This window comes from Toxotes jaculatrix, chromosome 22 (genome assembly GCF_017976425.1).
Source record: "Toxotes jaculatrix isolate fToxJac2 chromosome 22, fToxJac2.pri, whole genome shotgun sequence".
In the NCBI taxonomy this organism is placed as follows: domain Eukaryota; kingdom Metazoa; phylum Chordata; class Actinopteri; family Toxotidae; genus Toxotes; species Toxotes jaculatrix.
Genome location: NC_054415.1, coordinates 6,298,036 through 6,313,395, shown reverse-complemented (window position 1 = coordinate 6,313,395; position 15,360 = coordinate 6,298,036).

The window sequence follows — 15,360 nt, the reverse complement described above, 5'->3', positions numbered from 1 at the left end:
CACCAAGCCTTCAAACGCCACATTCAGGTGCGCTGTTTGAAAGTGCAAGCTATGATTTACTCCTGCCCTGATCCATATGGGCTTTGGGGTGTTAACTGTGTCATCCAGTTAATTCAGTTTTGTGCCAAGACTTAACCTTTGGCTGTGAAATATTTGAAAGATAGAGATATCTCTGTTGAGCAAAAACCAAGACTTATTTAGAAAACTGTCTCAAGGTACTGTAGCTTGAATGTAGCAATTCATGGCGTGCTGAGACCACAGTTTTGATGGAGGTGCTTTTGTTGGAGTAAAAAAAAAAAGTCCCAGTCGCCCTTGCAGTGCTGCTTCATCCTTGGTAAGTGTCCTTGTGTTGTTGCTGCAGCCACTGTCTTTCTGTGGTAACTGCAGTGCAGCACATTGTTTTGTTTTCCTTTGGTTGCAGAATGTGTTTGGCCATTGTCCTTCCTGTTAATTAATCCTCTGACATAAAAACAAAATGAGAACAAAGTGAAAAATTGTGGCCAAAAGCAGTCAGCCTGAGCTAAAAGGCTCTTTGTGTAATTAATTAGTATTTACATTATTAATGACTATAATAATAAAAAATGTGATACTGGGGTTCTTTTATTGATAATGTTTGTTGTTGAGTGCAGTGTTAAATTTGTCACCACTGATCATTATCATTTATTAACCATAAATACATTTTACCCCTGCTCTGTACTGAAACCCTGGGGTTTGCCTCCCACTGTTTATAAACCCATGTTTTAAGCAGTGATGTTGATGCACAGTGAGGCGCAGCAGCAAGGAGGTTTACAGAATGTGTAAAGCATTAGGAGGCCACACAGACACTAATAAGTCTCTTTCCTGACTGATAGGTCCGCTTTATTACAATAGCCAGAGAGCTGGAGTCCCCTCGAGGGACACATACCTATCTGCGTGATGGATAGAGATTTTAGTCACAATAGAACCCCTGGTTGCTTTAGGGAAAAAAGTTTTTCACTTTTATTGAAGAGTATTCTTGAACAGCACTATTTTGCCAGTATGTGAACAATTAAAGTGCAGGGAGAAAGTCAGGAGTTCAAGCTGATAAGATATTGCGGATTTGGGGGAGACAGGTTTCGCTGGGTTATTTGTTTCCTCTCCGTCCGCTGAGGATTCGAATGAATGAGCTCCACTGTGCACAGAGGCAGAGCAGTTAGGAAGTTTGGAAAGTGTGAAAGTAAGTTGAAGGTGCTAAGTTGTCAACCAGCCATCAGGCAGCAGGGTGGATGTAATGAGCTCAGGGTGTGTGTGTGTGTGTGTCTGTTACAGAGTGGTCATTTCTTTTCCTTTTTCTCTTCCTATTCTTTCCCGTTGCCTTCTATACACAATACACACACATTAACACACACACACGGTCACACAGGTCATTCCAACACCCATTTTATAGAAAAGAGAAGAAAATAGTTGAACAAACACTGCAGATTTATCAAGACGGAATGTTTTGCTTTGCCTTTGTTAGCTCACTAATCCCTGCAAACACAGGATCAATGAACACTATTACAAGTCACGCCACACTTAATTTCCTGCTTGTTTACAGTGGCCTACTGCATAGAACATCGATAAAAGAAAGGCCATCTTTCTATAGAGGTGGGTCTTTGTTGTGATTGTTTTTGAGGTCCTTGAATGGAGGTCACTGCCAGTGCTGGAGTGCTGCTTTGCATATTGACACCAGAGGATGTTTGAAAACATGACTTATTGATTCATATTCGGTCATTAGGTTTATAAAAGTCCAGCACTGATGGATGGACGGTGGTGCTTGGCTTACAAAATGTCAGGCCGCCTGATGGATGTTTAGCCTGGGTAACATGTCAGCATTGATAGTCAGCGATGGAGGGATTCTGTGCTAAAACATGCGTGTGTATTGATTGGTTGATGCAGATGAACCCAGTGCGAGGGTCAGAGCGGGCCCTCGGGGGCCGTGGATGTGTTGGTGTGAATGTCAGCCAAGGTTGGAGCCAGTCATTCTGCAACACGTGTGTTTAGGGTGGGCTGGGGGCTATGTGAGAAAGTGGTTCTGGCCATTAGATGCATGTCTTTGCATCTTCTGCATATTGACACTTAGCATACATCAGAATTGGCCTCTTCATATTTGAGTGTTTTGGCTGTGCACAAAATTGGCCAATTTCCTAAAAACATTTCTACTGCATTCTACATAAGATTCTATGGTCACTGTCAAAATTGTGCAATAAAAGTGCAATAAATGTAATTGCACAGCTATCAGTGCTATGGCATGTAGCCACACCAAGATAGATCTGTGGAGAGATTTTTTTCAGATGGTCATATTCACTGTATTTCAAATGTGATCTAAATTGAACCACTAAAATCCATCTAAAGTTGCATTGTCAGTAAAGTGGTAAGCCTCAGAATTTTCAAACCAGTGTTTCTGACTTTGCTTATGCTGGCAGAAAAAAACTGAAAAACAATAGAACTGACAATGATAGATTCAGTTAGAGAAGCCAAATAAAAGAGGACAAGACCATAGGGGATTTTTCCATTAAGTGCTGTGGAGAGCGGAGTTTTTTCTCCTTTGCTTCTGCAGACACCTTGAATTGTTCCCTGATTCCTGAGTACTTCAAGATGAAATGTGCATGCCCCGTGTCAGGAGGAAGGTTGACACTTTCATTTGGTAAAATAAATAGTTGTGTGTTTATCTCAGGCACATGTATCTTGTTGCTACAGGGCGTACAGAAGAATGCATAAAACTAAACCTAATTCAACACTGGCAAAGACATTTTAATGATGCCCCTCCATACTGAAATGTCTTTACCAGTATTGAATTGTATTTATTTTAGTGTAGTTTGAACAGCTTTGAATGCAGTTGCAGTGGCCATATACAAGGGAACACCTGCCTCACCCCTCCATCACTATCAAGGTTTGAAAATCTTGAGTGTGGTGTAGATTTCCCCCGATATTTGTTCAGTAATTGCTAACAGCATAATCTTTGTTGCTAATGTTACAGTTATTGTGTTAGTTTTGTCACTATATGGCAATTAATCTTATCTAGACAATCCTCTAGACGACGCAGCTCTGTTGGATGTTGTCATTTGATCCTGGTGATCTCACAGTCTGGTCTGTCATCGCCTGATAGCAAAGGTTAATACACTTTCCAATGAATACAGATCCTGTTTGGATAGAATGTACAACATGAATTGGGGTTTTGGGTAATATTGTGACAGTCTGTGTTTGTAAAAGTAGTAAAACTGGCTGACATAGACTCCCCGATTCTTCTCTGCCATGGATCACACTGATTATTTTTCTATCCATGCTCACTTTTGTCTTAGAAAACTTGAAATTCCTTGGAGTCACGTCCCCACTGTGTGTGTATCTGACCTACAAACCTGGACCGTGTCATATTTAATGCATCTGTGTGCCACGCTAAATTAACCTTTCAACTCAGCTCCAGCCTCTCTGCCTGTGCATACTATTTTATTTTCCAAACAGAGAGAGAGAGAGAGAGGGAGAAAGTGCATTATGGTGTATCTCTCTCATCCTCACACCTGCACCGACCATGGAGAAGAAAGGGAGGGAGGGAGGGAGAGAGAAAAGCAGCGGTGGATCACATGTCTTCATGGCTGTCCAACAGTAAATTAAAACGAGGAGCAATTTCCTGAGGCCCAATTAGCAGAAAATTGGTCCTGTCTGTTAGAGTGACTCCCTTGGGAGGAGGGAGAGGCGGTGGGGGCTGTTGCTGAGTGGAAGAGAGAAGGTAAACTCTGCATAGATTGTCACAGTACAGTGTGTGAACTAGAAATAGTGTGAACAGTGAACCATGTTGATTTGACAAGCAGAAATTGTTGCACTGATGATAGAATGAGCAAGGTTATACAGTACAGATATAGAGTGAACACCTTCAGGTATTTTTTATAAATATCTTGGAACTATCTGGACCTCAAACTCCTCTTGCCTTTCCCATTTTCAGTTGGCAAAAAAAAGAATCTAAAGCAACAGCTTAACCACTGTTTATTTCAGCAATTTGATTCAACCTCCTAAATGCTATCTGTTAAACAAGGTGAGCAGTAACTCTTCCACTGCTGCCAGTGATCAAGTTCTGGGACAAAACTTACTTACTTGTTACTGACAATACCTGAACTGTGTTAATAGCTACATTGACATTTAGCATCTTATTGCTAGTGAGATGCTGGATTAACAAGCACTTCCACTTTTCTTTCAGTGTATTTCCACTTCTATTTTAGACAAAAGTTAAGTATGTTTTTGCTCAAATCACAGAGCAACCACATAACTAATGAGGCGAAATGTTTTGAGTGGGAATCTGCTGAGCTTTAATTTAACCATAATGGAGAATTGATAACAGAGGCAGCGCAATGATGGATGTGGGTTTTTGGATGAGGTCCAGTGCCTCCACAAGTAATGCTCTGCATGTGCTTTCCACAGTCAATTCACACACATTTTGCCCCCAAGGGCTTTGGCTATTGATGACAGTCATGATGGACTTGGGTAGACATAGGACTCGTGCAGGGACGGAACTGGGTCAATGTCAGTCCTGGTTCGGGATCGACCCGTCTTGGGCGCCCGTCTCTCAGTGTTAATGAAAGTGCCTGATCGATCCTTGTGCGCAGTCCTGTCACTACAACAGAACTCGTCAACCCAGCTGGAGTCATCGACCAACAACAGCCATCGATGGGGTTATTGTTCTTGCTCTGGTAATTAAGTAAATATTTTTCTGAGCTTTTCTCACTGATAGGGTTTGATCCAAGCATGAATATCTGAGGCTTAATTCTCATAAATCTTGCTCTCCAGCTTTTTCCATGGTAAAAACACGTTTTGGTGGGATCGTTTTTCAGCACAGAAGTTGAAAAACATTTTACAGTTTAACATAATTATGTCTGACCTAATCGAGACAAAGAGATGAATCATTAAAACTGCTGACAGATTAACCATTCAGTGTACATTCTGTTTCTTGCCAGAATCAGGCCTGTATATAGCTATATTTCTGTCAAAACAGTATAAAATAGCATTTTTCATCATTGATAGCATGCTGCATGACTGAGATTTATACATTTTAAATCACTTGTTTTAGTTTCACCACTCAATATCTGTAAATCATTATTTCCCTGTGAGATTTAAAATAAATTATTATACATTTAATCTAGTGGGACAGATGTTTATGCCTTAATTGGAACTGTTGAGTTACTACCACCGTTTTTTTTTTTTTTTTTTACAGAACCAGGAAAAATTCTGCTTAGTCACTCTCTTGGTTCATTCATCCTCTTCCTTTGAATTAAATAAATGATGGACTGTTCCTTTTAATGACTTTGATCTTATCAAAAAATCATCCCAATCCTCTCTGGACTAGATTATCATGTCCCCTAGAATCAGAGCCAGTTGATGGCCTAAAAGTAGCAAAGAAAAATTCCAGGTATTATCATATAAAACTAAAAATCATCATACATAAATCCTTAAAAAAGTTTTTGTCTATTTGGTGCATGTTATGTATAGTTTAAAAAAAACAAAACAAACACAAGAATTTTTTACTTGTGTGTATAGTACGATAAGCAATTTTACCCTTGGTGCACTCACACTGATTCCAGTGAGACACATCAAAAACAATCCCTAACTAATTTTGCACACACACAACATTTGTTTTGCAGCCTTTCAAACACCAGATTTAGTATAGTGTTTAGTCACACTGCAAATGTAGGACAAAACTTTTAATGAGCATGTGCCTCTGTGGATCCAACAAAGAGACTAGGACATGACAATCCAGTATTGTCTGCTTCCCTGTTGTTCCTTGCTGATAATATTCAGATCTCTGTCTGCTCATCCATCTAATTATCTGTCTACCTGCCTGCCTGTGTCCATCGGCAACCCGCTCTATTGTTATTCACTCCAGGCAGGACAAACATGACACGCTGACCTCTGGCCATTAGAGACCTTTCAAGCAAAAAGAAAACTGTGACCCTTTTTACCTGTAGCGCTCAGGGTCATCGAACGCCACTGTTTCGATGCAACATGCCATTATATCATTTGAAAGGAGAATAATGGCAATTTGCTGTTGCCAAGTTTCATAGCCTCAACCCAACGTAAACCGTGGCTTCCAAGAATACAATAGCAAGATAACCCTTAACTGAAACCAGCTGAAAACTGACCCTCCTTTAAACATCTCTGAACATAAGGACAGAGCTTCTCCTGCACTTGGGGGTTAATATATAATCACGCACTCAAGAGTTTCTCCCAAGATCTCAAAGACACAGAGGGGGCCTGACCTGGATTTTTGTAAAGCTCTAACTCTGGGCGGCAGTTGTACTATTCAGAGATATCAAGGCTTATCATCTTCTTTTTTTTTTTCTAAGTAGGATCGCTTACTTTCGTAAAAAGCTCTGGCTTGCAACAATAGGCCTTATTCTCTTGGTGATTGAGGTGCGGCTTTATGCTATAGCTCTTGATGCATAGGAAGGTAATTTCATGGCTCCTTCCTGCAGACACGAATCAGACACAGCGCTCTATTATCAAGCCCTGGGTATTAGGCTTCTAGGTAGGGGATGGAGGTGGAGGGGATATTAAGCCTCAAAGTGTGTGTATGTGTGTGTGTGTGGGAGAGTTGGAGACAGCCAAAGAAAGCATGGGTATATGTGGTCTTCATGAGGCAATAGAGAAGGGATGGTGAGGGTGGGGGTCTCTGGAGCGGTCCTGTGCATGATGTATCACGTTGCTCACTGTGTGGCTGCTGCCATCACATCAAAGAACAAAGGGGTGTTTATGTCAAGCCTGACTGATTTGGTTTTTATTAATGTCTTACCTTCCCTACTCCCCCACTATCATCCACACATCACTCCCCCCTTCCCCCATTATATTAAGTCCAAACGGTGCTTTGGAAACCACACTGATTTCTTTTGCATTTGTCTCCCACCCTTCAACACACACATACACACACACACACACACACACACACACACACACACACACACACACACACACACACTGTGCAGGGTTCTTACCCAACCCCTGTCTCAGCTGGGGCCTCCCTGAAACGTGCCATGTACTCTGCCAGAGTGGATGAAGTGCACAGGCACACATTCATTCCCACTTGAGTTCCTCTTTCTCCCCCTGAGCCATTTACACAGTGGAAAAGGTTAATTGCTTGAAACACCAGCGGTGTTATTTCAGCTGATTCCAGAAGCATTGCATTTGATATTAAACAGACAAGAGATTACTGTGATGATAACAAACTGTGCCAAAGGATTATTTGCACATGCAGAGGGGATATGTTCTAATACTTGGGATATGTTATGTGATAACTTTAAGAATAAGAACAAAAATGATAGAGCTAAACCTCAGCTACAGTTCAGTAAACCACATACACCCACAGAGGGGGAAAGAGAATTCGAAGCAGCTCTAAAGTTGTTAAATCATTTTCAGTTGAATCTGCCCTTACTCTCAGCTGTCCTCACCCATGAGTGATGGGTCCATGTGCAGACGGCTGTCCTAATCCCTTATGACCACATTGTGCGCAGTATCGTCACCCCATGGAGACCATTAGCATCATAGCTGTGGATGATTGGTTTCTACAGTTCTGGGTCAGCGCTAAGTTTACTTTGAGGTAACAGGAGCCCGGAAGAAAGAAAGATGTGGATCAAAGTGAGGACTTTAGAGGAGAAGAAAGAAGACAGACAGAAACATAGGGGGATTAACTGAAGGAAACATTTGACTTGACAAAGCGGAAAAAAAGAAAGACCCAATCTACAAAACGCTGACAGGTGATGGCACCAATTCACCAATTTGTTTCTCCTCTCTGATTTAGTGTTAATCACTGAAATCTCAAAGACAATGTCATCATAACCACGAACGTCTGTACAAAATTGCATAGCAATCCATTCTTAAGTTGTTGATTTAATGAAAAATCCAATATTATACTCAGTCTCATAGATACATTAAAAAAGAGTGCCCTTTAAATGTAAATTATTTGTATTTAATGTATTTTTCTATTTAAGCCTGAGACTTTACGTCTTGTAATAATGTTTAATTAAGTCTGTAATTGCTGGCACAATGGGTTGCTGCCTCACCTCATGAATTAGTTATGTCCTCTGCATTCGGTTTAATCAGTTGTACACTCAAAGTAAAAATGCTGTGCCTGTACATGCTTGTGTGTTTGTGGGAGAGTGTGTATGTGATTCTGTGAATGCTGAAACGCATTAGGTGTAAGTGGCGTCGGAGAGGCTAGCATCGTCAAACAAATTACACAAAGAGAGGGAGGTAGCCTGTGCTCTCAGACACGTTACAGTGATTGAGCCTGAGAGGTAGAGTGTGGCATTCTTTAAACACACTGTGTTTAGGGAGAGGTGGCGTATTTAAACACATTATGGATAAGAGAGATGGGGGTCGTGTAGCAAAATGCATTACAGAGTCGGAGAGGTTGAGGGAGTGCAACATTTCTAAACACATTATGCTGGAGCGGCGATGGCATGCTTAAACAGAGTGTTGATGGAGAGTGGAGAAAGAGGGTTTCAAGAGAGTTTTTGTTTTATTTCGGCGAGGTGTGTGTGCTTTGTCTTCCCATTGAGTGCTGACTGAGTTTTGACATCAGCTCAACCCGAGTACACAAACTTATCAGAGTGATTCGTCTCACCTAAAGCACACTTGAGGGCTTATTGGCACAAGCACACTGAAATACACACATACATGCACACGGATGTGGATGCAACTGTGAATAAAGTCTCAAATTGACAAGTACACCCACTCTTTATTGTTTTTTTTTAAACTTGAGACGTCTAATAAAACCAGCTTGTAGAATCACTCCCAGACTTACACTCCTGACCCCACCGATAAAGCCCGTCATGAAAGATTAAGCTCACATCCAGCAAAACACTTCAAGACATGTTCCCCCATACTTTATCTTGGCACTGTGTCCAGCCCAATTAACCTTACAAGCGGGCCCTTTTTCACGTTGCCAATTCTGAAGCAGCAGGGGTACCTCATCCCTGGCATTTTTCTTCTCCTGGCAACAGAACACACCTTGAACAATGTAGAAAAAACGCAAAAAATGCACTCTTCCACTCTTCTGCTCATGTGGCGGCACTCAGGTCGAATCTTTTCAATTAGCCAGGTTGACTTTGCATGGCTAATTAAGTCCTCATCCTTGACGAGCTGTCTGACTTCTCCTCCAAGCCTCTTACCGGGGGTTTACAGCCCCGCAGGGGCCACGGGCCAGACGGATTGTTGTCCAGCTGGAATGGGATTAGCAGCGCACCAGGGGCCTGAGGCCCACAGTCCCCAAGCTTTTGTTTGAATCTGAAGTGTCGAGTTGGAAGGGGTGAAGCAGGGAGAGAGGATTGAGGTAATCCCCTCCTCTTCGGGACTGCTCCCCAGAGGAGCAAATCCCCAGTAAACCACTGAACACTGTAGACCACCAACCACCATTAGAGCCACTGTTTACCCATCACACCCGGCAGGTAGAAGGCCAAAGAAGAAGACTCCCCACATGCTGACATGAATTAGTGCATGTTCTGAGGGGTAGTGTTCAGTGGCTGTAATCAAAACATGTTGTTCACAGGCAGTATAGGAGTTGTGTGGCAGTATTAGAGGCTTCATGCTGTGTGGCAGCAGTTGTGAAACCCACCTAGTTCACTGGGGTTTTGTTTGTTGCACCCAGCACAATCAGATCATTTATATAATCAACCAACTGGCAATCTCAGTCATTTTAACAGGAAAAAAATGGACATGAGGAAGAAAACAATAATTTGCATACCCACAGAAAAACTATGAATGCTGAAAAGTGGTTCCTGAGCGCAGATTTAAAAAAATTAAACAAAATCACCGCAGATCTACAAACTCTTTGTATTTCAAACTTAAATTGCTCGACCAGGTTGGCCTTTAGACTATAGCCGAATGTTTGTTATGTATGTGGGAAATGATTTAAACTGGTAGACTAAATGTAAATGTGAGTAAATGATGCTGACTTGCAAAAGCACTCAAACACACCTGTGGCATGCAGGTGTTAGCAGACATGTCCTTGCTGTAGAGTGTATACAGCATGATTATATAGTGTTGGTGCAGATGATAATAGATGATTCAAAAGGTAGGTATTTTGCTGAAAGATGTGTTTTGTTTTGCGACGTAGGTTTTGCCTACATATTTTCCCTGACAACTGTTGTTTTAAGGTAATCCCATATATAAAAGATGAAGACATGTTAATCACAAATATCTTAGCAGCAGAGGCTAAACTTGTCAAGCCAGCAAAATCCCACAACAAAGAACACAGTGAGTGGTTTGTTTTAAAAACCTCCACCCTTTTTAAAGGATTAGGAGAATAAAAAAACTGAATTCTGTAAATTGCCAGGTTAGTCACTCCAAAATCAGGTTTTCCAAGTTCAAACCAGTGTGTTTTACAACTGCAGAGAGTTTCATTTGTTTTGTGAACATCAGTTGGATGAAAACCATATTATTTTGTATTGTTTGCATTTCTGATGAATATTATTGAAGAGTCAGGCTTAATTTGTAGTGTGACCTCTCCTCTCTCATGGTGCACCTGTGCGTCAGCCTCAGTATTGAGCCAATACCAACAGGCTGTCTTTCATTGCAGTGTGACAGAAGCACAAGAGATTAGAGCAGAATCCACCAAAAACAACCACACTGAGCTGAGGGATAATGCAGAGCCCAAACATCAGAGGGAAACAGGAGGACACTGCTTCATCTATCATCCAACAAGAATCCACCCCGAAGAAAAACACAGAGACAAGATGTGCAGCTATTGTCTAACCTCCCTGGCACAGGAAAAACAGGATGTGATGAGTTTCTATGCCCGAGGTGACTGCTAAACCACTGTGCCACCAGCCTGGAAACTTGTGATTTTGTTGGAGCAAACAGTTGCTCCATTTATTCATGTTCAGAGTTTTTTTTTTTTTTTTTTTTTTTGTCTTTTGCTCCATTTGGATGCAGACAAGTGTGTAAAAAAGTTGGCCCAAGTGCAGTTTTATCAATGATGAGCATTGATATGGAGCTCTGAATAGACTTCAGGCTTCAGGGCATTTTAACGTTTTGACTGTAGCTGGAGAAAATGCTTTGCTAATTTGAACACTGCACCATTATGCACCATTCAGTGCACAGGTGACTGATGTGGTTTCTTACACTGTCAGTTCTCTACATATTATTTTACATTCATCACAAAGGCTTTAGTTCAAAGCCATGATTCAGTGCCAGGCCATATGCAATACAGCTGTTTGGGACACTTAATACATTGGTATCATCTTTAATTCTCTTTTTATCATAAACCAGCACCACACACTACCACACACAGCCGCCCCACCCCACAAATGTACAGTATCTTGTTGGCTCTTCCTTTTGAAATGCAAGATGACTAGAGTAAAGTGGGCCTGTATGCAGTTGCATGATTTGATTGTGTGTTTGAGAATGTGTTCAGTGAGCTTTGCCCAGTTCTCACCAGCAGGACCAGAGGCTGTTTTTCAAGCTGCATGTCTTGCGTCAGTTCTCCGAGACGTCAGGACTGACGGGTCAGAGAAAAGGAGCCTCCGACTGAAGAGGAATGAGACTGATCCGTTGCCAGACAGCCTCAGCTGGGGGCCACCATCCACTTGGTTTTTTCAACAAGTCCCCGCCCCCACAAACCCTCCACCATCCACCCACTGTCCACCCTCCCTGCATTCATTTCTGGACATGCAGTGATAACAGAATTTCCGGCGAACTGTCCAAACAGACTGCCCTGTGTTGCAATGGGTGCTGTGTGTTGAGTTTTGGAAATGGTGCAATTGGGATTACTCCATTAGATGGGTATCAGCTGTCTCTTCAGTGTCAGCATTTTAACAGAGAAAAGAAAGCCCCTCGTTTGCGACAGTGAATAGTGGAACAAACCACAGCTCAACATTTGTCCTGTAAATTGATTGTCTTTCTATCTTCTGTCCTAATTCACCAGATGCAGGGCTGCTGAAGCTGGATCTTAAAGCTTGAGCTTGTGATATTTGTTCTCAGGCCCCAGATGGACTGTGTTGTGCCGGTCGAACAGAGCATACAAATGACACACTGACTTATTTATTTTAACTAGGCCTGTTGTAGAGACACAAACTGCTGACATTTATATTCCATTAAATCCCATCTTTCCTTCTCACTCTGTCATCCTCTCTGTCTCTCATGTTTTCTCATGGTCAAAAGAAGAGTCCTCAAAAGTTATCATCACAGCTATTCGTCCTGATCTCTGGACAGTCAGTTTTTTTCTAAATCATGGAGACATTCTTTAGAGACATTTATTATAAGGCAGTAAAGTGTAATGGGGTGTTTCATTTGCCATAATGAAACCTAATCACCCTTTGGACAGTGCTTTGAATCCATCTGTCCAGTGGTTTAATAGTCGAAGTTGAGCCGAGGAACAGAGTGGCTCTTGGTCTTCTAGCTGTCAGGGAAAGCAGTTGAAGGAAGGGGTTCCTTTAGATCTTGAAGGATTGAAGTGTGTGGATGATGATGAGATGAGTAGTTGGAGGTCCAACTTTGTTCCCCCTGGGAGAAGATGGATTCTGACAGATGCTGGTGGATCCTGTAAGAGAACTCTCAGTGGGAATTGTTAAGAGGAAATGAAACGGTTTTATCAGTTTTACTGTAGGTTTTCAGAAGTAAACAACCACAGTCCAGTATATAGTTTTAAGGCCTGGACAGAATTTAGTTCAATTTTTGTGAACTTTAACCCACAGATTTAGAACATTGACCACTAGAGAGCTGGCCTGATAGGGCTGACCTTTGAGGGAACGCAGAACTGGAGAGTCAAAAAAGGATGCCTTTGGCCTTTTCAATAAACTGTGTTTAATGCCCCATTAGCAACCAAGCTAACAGGTTTGTTAATGGACAGTTAATAGGCTTTCAGACTAGCACTCAGCAAGCTTGGTAGCTTGGAGAGCTTCTTTTCCCACTTCAGTACTTTTTATTGAAAAAAAATCATATACAGTCCTGAAAACAAAAATTTCCACTATAGAGAAAACAGAAAGAAAGAAAAGCTATAACAACCAGCTAGTTATAGCTCTAACTAGTGTGCAAGCACTAGGTTTGCCCATTACGTTAGTTTATAAACCAGCACTGCAAGTAGTCCCTGTGTCACATACGGAGCCTCAAGTTTTGCTGTGGACGTTCTGATGTGCCTGAGCCTTAAGGAGAAGGATGTACACGGACTTCTCAAAGAGACTGTTAATATAATTAGAGTACTGCTGGCTAGATCCCAAAAACTCACATTAAATTGTTGTTTTATTTCTTAAGCAGAACTTTTATATCTACATATAAAACTTAACTTTCAACATAGTGCACAGCTAAGAGTTTGCTGTTAAGTATCTGTCTGCCTGTGTTATTTGCCAAGTGAGTGTGAAAGATAATTGGTCACCTAGGAGCTTTTAATGGAGCTGCTTTGATGGAGTCATTTAGTTGCACCGCTTTGCATTTCATCACTTCTGTCTGTCAATTATACTTGATTTACAAGGTGTCTATGGGACAGCGAATGTGAAGCATCAATTTGTGAGTGGGTGATTGCACGAGAGAGAGAGGAGTTGGCAGAATATATCATTCATTAGCATGGCAGGATGTCCTTCAATTATCCCTTGTCGAATTGGAGTGAGTCATTTCAGTCATTACTCTTATCAGGAACGACCTCTCCCAGGTATATGGGGAGAGGCTGCATGAGTGTGCATGAGCCTGTGTGACTTGTAAAAGAACGCACATAACCACATAACAAGCCCAGGAGACTTTTGTCGAGGTATTGTGCTTCTGTACAGGTGGGACTCATCGCTCACCATACAGGCCTGTCAGAAGTCTGTGTTTACACAGATGGTTTGTGTTCACCCAAGGCCCTATATGAATGCTGTAAACCTAGCTGAATACGAGGACTTTGTCTGCATAGAGTAATGAATAGAGAATACATGACAGTTTTGTTCTCAGGGTTACATGACACGGGGTCTCATAAAAAAGTTAAAGGCGACCGACATGAACCACTTCCCCCAGACAGACTGGGGCGCAAAGGTTGTGAAGTTCCCCGAGGTTGCATTATGAGCCCTGATAACTTTGAACTGATAATATTGTGCTAATGACTTTTAGAGAGGGCTAGGACAATAAATAAAAGAAGATAATTACGTTGTTAAAAATGGGGGCCATAACTCCGTTTAGGAGTAAGGTCTTTTATCTGGAGTGAAAACAGGGCTAAGTAATGAGATGTGATGAAGTCTTTTGCCAGTCGAGCAGGACCGGTGTGTATCTGCGATGAGTTTTCTTCTCTTGATAAAACACAGAAATGTTTTCCCATGGCGTGTATGTGTTAGCCTGTTCACACAGCTGGGGCAAATCACCGTGGAGAAATATGTGACGGCTGAGTCACCCACATGCCACAACGCATCTACTGCATTAAAAGGAGACATTCAGGAACCAAGCTAAAATGCATAATTTTACTTTCAGATATCTTTCTCTGAAATCATATGGTAGTGATCAATGTTAGGCTCGTTTCTCAAAAAGTGTATTGTTCTCATTCATCATGTCAGAAAGAATGTTATCACTTCACTTATTACTCCCTGGAAGCAGTGATTTATTGTGCTCTTTACACAACTTCTTAGTTATGCACTCCAAATTGGCAAGTGCACCTCTCCTTCAGCAAATGATAATTTGGTGGATTTAGCCTCATATTTTTTTGCATAATTCATACGCATCCATGTATCTTAAAACGTGTTGCTTAACATGACTAATCTTACTAAATCAAACTTTGTAGCTGTAATATTATTGCTGGAAATGAAATAGTCATTTGTCATGCTGCTCATCCCAGTGAGAGGTAATTAGATTATTGAGGAATACATTATCTCCCAACCCTAAAAGACAACATGATTGACGTTACAACCACTGAGTCACAGCCATTGCATTTTGAATTATGGTTCTGTTTAAAAATAAAAAAGCCCTCATGTAGTGGAAGCACTGGCTGCCAGATTCCCTCAGCTAACTTTTCTGCACATTATCTGTTAAACCAGTGAGATATGTATTAAATAAAATCGATTTGAGATGTTATGAGAAATATGTAAGTGCACCCTCCTCATGTGGGATTTTAGGTTTTGGTTTGACCTAAAATAAAAACAACAACAACAACAACAAAAAAGAACTCCCTGTTGACCGTTGCACACTTACTCAGCAGTATGGATGCAGTTGGTGTCTCTATCCGTCTATCTATCCGTCTCTCTCCAGTTCTCCTTATTTAACACACATATTCTTGGAAGCGAATGTGAGCCATATTAAATCTGACTCCTCTGCTGAGCGGTAATGCGAGCGCCGGCGGTTAGTTTTATATGTTTCACAAGCGTGTAAATATTTAATAGAAGAGCGGGCTGGAGTGCTGTGTCACTGTTCCTGCCCTGTCAGCCATAC